This window comes from Grammomys surdaster, unplaced genomic scaffold (genome assembly GCF_004785775.1).
Source record: "Grammomys surdaster isolate TR1022 unplaced genomic scaffold, NIH_TR_1.0 64, whole genome shotgun sequence".
NCBI classification, from domain to species: domain Eukaryota; kingdom Metazoa; phylum Chordata; class Mammalia; order Rodentia; family Muridae; genus Grammomys; species Grammomys surdaster.
In genome coordinates, this window is record NW_021604566.1 from 6392522 (window position 1) to 6401158 (window position 8637).

An 8637-nucleotide genomic window follows, 5' to 3' on the forward strand; every position below is an offset into this window, starting at 1 on the left:
ATAACCAAGCAAGGGCTTATATTTCTGAGTATATTGTAATTTCTACCACTGCTGACCTGGCTATTTTTTTCTTGTCATATGGGACAAGGAAGGACAAGTAAACAAGGAATTTGGCTAAAATTTAAGGAGCTCGTTGTACTTGTAAAACCTAATCCATTAGTAAGCATTCACAGCAGATGCAAATTTCATCATACACCATATGCATTTGGACATATGCTCCATTTTCATACTCCTTCCCAGCTCCTTGCCCCAGATTTTCCAATTGGGTTATTTCTAAGGCACTGATTCCACTATTATTCCAAGCCTGGTAGCCAGTACAGACCCATGTCTGTGGTCATGTTTTCTCTCAGTCAGAATGAACTGTCAAATGAACTTCTTTTTTAAAAAAATACAATAAAATTTTATTCCATTTTTTTATTATTGGATATTGTATGTATTTACATTTCAGATGTCATCCCCTTTCCCCATCCCCCCACAGAAACCCCCTATCCCATCCCCCTCCTCCTTTTTTCTTTTATACCATTTTAATTACATGCAAGTTTTAAGGTCAGTTCTAGGTTGAGGAACTAGCAGCACAAGAGATGCAAATAGTCAAGGAACAAGCAAGACAATAAACAGAAATAGTCAAAGAACAAGCAAGGCAATAAACAAAGTTCAGTGATCACTATTTCTAAGGGCTTATCAGAATGACCAAAATATCTGAACCTACTTCCTCGTTCTAGCCCAAAGTCATTTTCATGTCTGAAGCCTACTTCTTTGTTCTAGCCCAATGTTTAGATTCCTGCCTGAAGTCACTTCTTTGTTCTAGCCTAATGTCAGCTTCTTGCCTGAAGCCCACTTCCTTGTCCTTGGCCAATGGCAGATTCCTGCCAAGCAGACCATTTCCTTGTCCTTGACCTGTGTCAGATTCTTACCAAGCAGCCCCAAAGGTTCTCCACCTCTCCCCCTTTTTCATTTCATAAACAAGACTGAGCCTGTCTTAGGTTGTTCTGACAAAAATGCCTTCTTTATCTGTCATGGAACATGCATTATCAAAAGCAATGCACTTATGTCTTAGGTTAAAAAGGCTCTATGCAGAATCTTATCCGTTCTTGGCTTGCCAGCCTGTTAATTTAATAATTCTGTCTGGGGGTTCATTTTCAGGTTCAAGCCATGTACTTTGGCTGCCAACATGTTGATGTTGTTAAAGACAAGCTTTAACATGATGTGCAGGGATAAAAGTATTCCCAGTACAAAAAGGGTTAGCACGATCCAGCTATATGTGCCATTTCTGAAGCTAGACCAAAATGGAAATACCGACCTGAGGCCATGGGTAATTTTATCACCAGCATCTGCCACATCGACGCCCAGCAGAGCAGCATTCTTTAAATTCATAAGCTTACTATGCAAAGTTAAAACATCCAGAGAGGTATTAGAATTGTGCCAAATACCCTGCAAGTGTCTTTAAACTTTATCCTAATTATAATGACTATCACTGTAAATTTTAGAAGTAAAACAATTCCATTGGTATTTGGCATGACACTCTAGATGACTCCTGACTCTTAAACTCTGAACCTCCTTCCAATAGTTTGAATAGGATAAAGAGCATCAATCCATTGTTTCAAACAACTATCTAAATCCTCTTATATACTCAACACATTAGTAAGATTTTTGCTAAATGATTAACAAAAGTAGCTGTCTTAACTTCTTGTATCAAATACCTTGTGCAAAAGAGAATCAAAAAGAGAAATCATAATGACTCTTGTATTTTTTCTTAAATGTGACCAGTTATTCAGACTCAAACATGGACTGGTCTAGAAATCAATCCAATACTGAAAAGAACAGTCTTCATTTGGAAGGCTAGTTCTGGACATTTTCAGAGACATATTTGGAAGTTAGCTGCAGTTCTCTATGATATTATGTTAGCAAGAGATAAAATTGGGACAGGATCTGTATTTCAAACACGTGTTAGTACATGTGTTAAGGCTATTTTAATTGTCAAGTTAAAATTACTTTTGTTTCTTCTATGGAATTTAATGTTAGTTGTATTGACTTTCTAATTGTGTTACTGTGTTGAAACCTGGCATGGCTGTTATGAGGGTCTACCAATCAGGTTTTGTTTTATTGCCCTGAGTATTACAGAACATTGGTTTTCTGAAAAAAGCTTGCAAGTGCTGGCAGAAGTGAGGTAGGCTTTAAGCAGAAGCAAGAGGGTAGTGGGCTTGATTGTTGCTAGTATAACAGCTTTAATTACATTAATTGCTAGCACCACTGCTTCTGCAAATGCACTTCTTAAAGCTCTGTTCGTAAGTGGAGATTTCTCTTGCCTCTATTTAGAGACCTCTAGTATAGGACTGTGTGACACAGCTAAGCCTTTGGGTGGTGCCTACATGTCACATAGGACCATGCATATGTTGAAGCCAGTTTTTTTTTCTTTCCTGAAAAAGTCATAAGAAATTCTCATAAAGATATGGCTATGGGCTGAGAAAGAAAAGATAAAGTAGGACCAAGGCCATGAAGATTTGGCCACTTCATCTTCCAGCTGACTCATCCTTTACAGGTCTGATGATTCCAGACCCACAAAAAAGATCCACTAACCCACCCAAGATGCTTGGACTTCTCCAGAAATTTATTTCTCAAAATAGCAGAGAAAAGAATTTCCTGTTCACTCTCATTGCCACACAGCAAAGGAGTGGACCAATACTTCCTAGGAGAGATATCCACTCTTATCTTTTAAGATCTTTAAGCCAACAGCCAACTTTCTTAGGGTATATTAAAGAAGTTCTGATATTTCAAACACCCTATTTAATATAGGTCCCTTGAGGCTTAATATTTCAGTTGACCAATCAAATTAGTAGAGCCAAATCCAGACCTTCAAACTAACACAATAACCTTGACATTCCTGCTTTGTGGAGTAAGTTAGGAACTTCAAGCAAATTAAACCTAGTATTCCCTCCACCCTGATGCTACAATCTTAAGTTCAAACCTCTAATGCATTTCCCAAGATTAAGTCATTATAAGTGGACAAATTACTCTATTTATGAATTGCATATCTCTCATTATATACTTTATCCCTTGGGTTCTTTGAGGAATTGTGTCTAGAATGAAGTGATAGAAGTATGTAGTGGGAATTACCAGCAGTGCTCAGGAAGCAGGTTACACAGAGAAGATTGTTACAGCTAGGGGCAGACAAACCAGGGTCTTCAGACAACAGCTAGGGGTGGAGTCAGCTCTCCTGATGTCAATCCCCCAGGCCAAGCTCTTCCATGATGTTCAGGTGATGTGTGGGGCTTGTTCCATACAACCCTCAGAGATCATGTCCCAGGTAGCAGCTCAGGGTCTTTGGTGGTATTTTCTTCTTCTTTTTTTGCCTGGTCTTTGGTGGTGATAGACCCCTGTTGCTGCAGGGCCAGGAACTTAGACATGGCTCCTGGTAAGAGCACAGTGCAGGAATCCATCATGGACCCAAGTGGTATCACCAGTTACTCATATCAGGCTGTTCCTGTCTACTCTTAATTATTCAGTTCTGCATCTCCTGCTTGTGCCCACATCCTTCTTTTTCTCTTTCTTTTCCATTTCTCTACTATTTACTTTCTTCTCTTAGTGGAGCCTGGTGTCTCTGAGTGTCTGAGATCATCTCAGGAGTCCACCTGTACATTATGGTGCTAGGGTCCAAGAATCACTGAAGGAAAACCCAATGGTGACCCAGACAAAGGCAGGTAAACCTTTTATAGAAAACTAGGGGAATTTTAGCTAGAGTTAGGTAATCTGAAACTTCATTGCTTGGCGCTGGGGAAGCTACATGGTTTGGTTTCTGATTGGCTGCTTTGTTAGTTTTACTATATTTGGTGAGACCTTGGGGAAATTTTAGGAACTCACTGAGCTCCAAACTTACAGAACCATCAGTGATTAACAGCCAATTGTCAACTCCTCTGAGAACCCCATTCTGCTTTTCTGGGAAACTGAAACTTTTTTTTATTTTAAGGTTTTCGGTTTTTTTGTTTGTTTGTTTTTTTGTTTTTTGTTTTTGTTTGTTTTTTTTTAAGGGAATCTGTCAACGGCACTAGGCAGGGATCATCTCAGGCATGGTCTGTGCCTGCAGGCCTGTGTGGCACCCAGCTGGTGGTCCTCCCAGCCTTCTTCCCTGTCCAGGACCCATGGAGCTAGACTGGCAGTGGGCTGATGATTTTAGGCTCACTCTTGCCTGGGGCCCTTGATCAAAGGTGGGTTTTGTGTTTTTGTTTGTCTTTTGTTTTTCTTTTTGTTTTGTTTTGTTTTGGTTTTGACTTGTGACTCATTCCTTGCCCTGGGAGTCAGTCAGAGCATGGAGGAACTTGGAGTGGTGGTTGTTTCAGGCTCCCCCCTCCTTTTTCTTCTTTTTCTGAGAGTGTTAGGCTAAGAAACATTTAGAAGTTCATAGATCAGAATACTGAGCATAGACATAGCCACTCTCTCCTCTGCCATCTACTGACACACATGTGAAATAACAGTCACACCTGCAATGCCTTTAGGGGCAGGGAGCTCTAAACTTTTAAGACCTCAAAGACATTTCACATGCTAGGAAGTGGCAGAGAGTATCAATAATATCAACCCGTAGATGTAGAATTTGTAACCGTAAGTCTAGTATGTAAGAATGAAGATTTACTTATAACTGAGCTCAATTTAGCACATCATTTTCTATTAATGAAAGAGAAGTTAAGCCTGTGAGAGGCTGAATTATAGACAATGGTGAAGCCATATATGAAAACAACTTGTATCTCAACCTTGTAGTCCCTTGCCCAGGGAACTGAGCCTTTATCTATAATAAATAACTTTGAAAGGTGGCGTCTTCTAAGTCAAGTTGACTGGCCTGTCTCCTGTGAAAATATCTGTTGCTACATAGTAAGTTCTGTTAACTATCAGTCCCAAATGGCCAAAATTTGATCAATAAGTGACAAATTCCTCAATTTTTGTTTTACCTTTGAACTTAATACCATTCAGAGCAAGCCTGTCCATCATAAAGGATGCCCATGTTTGTTTGTTTGTTGGTTGGTTGTTTTCCCATGCCAAAGAGTCTCCATCTGGAACCTTCCTCTTTTCTCCTCTATAAACTGTTTCTGTTTCTCTGTTCACCTTTGAATCTTGATACATATGAGGGCATGGTAACTAACCACCTTCCTATGACAGCCGTGGATGAACAGATTTTCCTCTTCTCATTTGTTCAATATTTATTTCCACATGTGTCAATCCAAGTAATAAAACTCTGACTTAGGACAAAGACCAGGCTTGGTGGGGCCTACAGGTTTTTATGTTCAACTAGCCCATGCTGTCTGCATTTTTCTTTATAGTGGTGGTGGTTCAAATACCCAGAGACATCTGTGACCATCTTGCTATTGAAGAAAAAAGTCTGGTTTGAGGCCTGTGATGGCTTCAATAAGAATGGTCCACCCCCATAGGCTCTTATAGTTGAATGCTTGGTTACAAGGGATTGGCACTATGTGTAGGTGTTCCCTTGATAGATGATATATAACACTGGGGGTGAGCTTTTAGGTTTCAATTGCTCAGGCTAGGACTAGTGCCTCTCTCTCTTTGCTGCCTGCAGATTCAGATGTAGAACTCTCAGCTCCTTTTCCAGAACCATGTCTGCCTACATGTCACCATGCTTCCCACCATGATGATAATGGACTGAACCTCTGAAACTGTAATTAAATGGTCTATTTCATAATAGTTGCCTTGTCACTGAATCTCTTCATAGCAATAGAGCACTGACTAAGACAGTGCCAGATGTCCTTCCCAGTCTTGGCCCACTTCTGCTGAGGCAGTTCATGCCACAGTCTTTGTTCTTGCATCCATGCCTGAAACATCCTGACCCCATGACTCTAGTATGTAGATCATGTCATGGAGAACCAATCCTCTAGCTCCCTATGGAGATGAGTACCTTAAGCAAGAGATACTAGGAACTGGCTAAAACACATTTTTTTGGTCTAGAGCAACAATGGTGTTTGACAATCAGAAAAGAGTTAGAGAGCACGTATGACCTCCTCAGATACTCAGAACTACATACTGGACATTTGGACAAGCATTCAGGGTGTGGGTGTAGACTGACTCCCCAACTTGGGGACTTGTTGGAAAACCTATTCCCAGGACCCACAACACTGAGTGCTTGCTATGTGACTTGTGCTGTTGTAAGCTCAAGACAACAAACATATTTTCACTGTAGTGATAAGACACTTGAAGTTAGACACAGGAGAAGCCAAGGCTATACTTATAATTCCAGTGGTAGAATGGTACAGACACACTTATATAACTTTAATTTTTCAAATTCTATTTTTAATTGTGGTTCTTAAATGCTTTAGCCTTCCTTGTAGCCCATTTGCAGTGGAAAAGAAAGGAGGATATGGGGAAGTGGACCTGTTTAGAAAGGTTATTTGGAGCAACTCCCATCTGTGTTGTCTGGAAATTAGCAGTTCAGTTCACAGGTTAGGAGCAGCCATTTGACCCACTCACAAACACTTCATGGATACACCAGCAGTCCAGTTCGGAAGAGTAGGGTTAGCAACAGCAGTGATATAATTGACCTAGCAGAGACAGCCAGACCTCAGCCTTGGCTCAAGTCAACAGGTGGGACCAACAGGGACACCAGGAAAAGTTCTCAGCTGTACCTTTCTCAGGGAAGCAAAGATCAGTGAAGATGTGACAACCACAAGTTTTACATAGCTAGCTGTACTAGCAAGCCAAGCTCTGTCTCTGTCACTCTGTGGAGTCCTATTTATACCCTCCAAACACTACATGTCCTCCATGTGTCTTGCCTCAGCATGGGTATTACCTCAGCATGTGCATCCAATCAGCTTGAGTGAATGGAATGTCAGGAAACTGCAGCACACCACCAGAAGTTTTGGTGTGTTTCTTTATGGTGTCCCAACAAATGTAGGTTAACTATGCAAGGAAGACCAATATATGTGTGTCATTAGCAAAGAATCCTTCATCACGTGTTTGTTTTAACAGAACATCCTCTCTCCTCTGTATGCTTCAGCAAAACATTCCTTCACTTCTTTGCCACAGCAAAACACCATCCAAACGACTTTCCAAAGAACCCTTAAGTTTCCACTTCACACTTAGCTCTGGACATTCTTTACCAGCCAGCCTCACCCTTTAGGTGAACCCCATCCAACAGAGATTTTTGTCTTAAAACACAAGGAAAGTAGGTCCTGAGAAATCAAGATTGTTTTTGGCCTCCCATCCATCCTTATACACACACACAGACACACACACACACACATACACACAAACAGGTGGAATAAAAGAATAAGAGAAAGACAAAGAGAGAGGAGGGAGGGAGGGAGGGAGGGAGGGAGGGAGGGAGGGAGGGAGGGAAGGAGATGGCTTTTTAACAATAGTTGGAAAATGTGGCTGCATTCAATATACAAATCTTCAGTGCCACTCTCAAATGTCTGACTAGGAAATAAAGAGATGAAAATGGTGAGATGTAGCAGCCTGAATTTGCACCCATCCAGGTAGTGCTGGGGCTCACTCTTCTTTGAGGACCATAGGCTTTATAGCCAAAGTTAAGTATTATTCCCAGGTGTTTTGTTTGAACATAGAAGCTATATTGAGCTATGACCACATGCCAGAGAAATTACTACATTAGAATGAACAAATCCATAGACTACTAGAATATTCCAAAGTTGTGTAACTATTTTCACACCTGCCTCTAAAGCATGATCATTATTGTAGAGAATCTATACCCAGTAACAGTAACTCTAATTTCTTCCCAGACTGCACCCTTCAGCTCCGGATAGTCACTAATCTGTTTACTTTCTTTGTGTATTTACCTACTCTGAGTATTTCTTATGATTTACAATCTATATGTGAACCTTTGTGAGTAGACTTTTCTACTTAGTAAGATGTTTTCATGATCCACCCATATTCTAACGTGAATCTTTCTGCCCCATAGGATTTCTTTCTGTGGATCTACAACATACATCAGCTGATACACACTCATTTATTCATTTAGGTTTTATGCTAAAGTCTATAGAGCAAGCATATTCTTCTCTTTGTGTAAAATATCCAGTGATTAGGCAATTATTTGTTCCCTGAATTGTTTTCCAAGACCAAAAGGAAAAGCATGAAGTTTCTAATTTGATGACTTTTGTCCTTGGAAAAAATTAGAATTTTAGGTCCTTTTGAATGTTATTAGTACCAACACCAAAGTAAATGCATGGAACATGTAGTATTTAATCTGGAACTCTTCATTGTGACCAGTAGGGTCTACTCTGGGTGCTCATGTGTTTGGACAGCTACACGACTCACATGTACATAGGAATCGCAAATGCAGAAGTCAAGGATATTAAACAAATTCAATACTAAATTAAAAAAAATCGTTCTACATTTTTCAAACAAATAAGAAAATTTACATTTTAATAAAGCATTAATATACAGACTATTACTTTTAATGTTACTTCCCAAAGTTTAGTTCTTTGAAAGCACAAGCATATTTGTGGGTTGGCTCTGTCATATTTTCAAGGATTATTTTGTTCCCCATTTTGACTCTATTTTGTAGCCTTTATCAGGAGTACCATTCTGAAATGTCCAAACAGCTTCCACACAGATTCAAGTTTTACTAAAAGAATTCCAAATACAGCCTGGTATTTTGGAGACAGTATCTGATTTTTCTATAGT

At 39.9% G+C, this 8637-nt stretch overlaps 1 non-coding gene across 1 annotated transcript; it reads right to left on the reverse strand.

Moving 5' to 3' along the window:
• Positions 1-4365: 4365 nt before the first annotated feature.
• On the reverse strand, positions 4366-4497 carry LOC114623945. Its single transcript, XR_003711856.1, has one exon. It is a non-coding gene; the product is annotated as a small nucleolar RNA SNORA17 (small nucleolar RNA).
• Positions 4498-8637: the final 4140 nt, after the last annotated feature.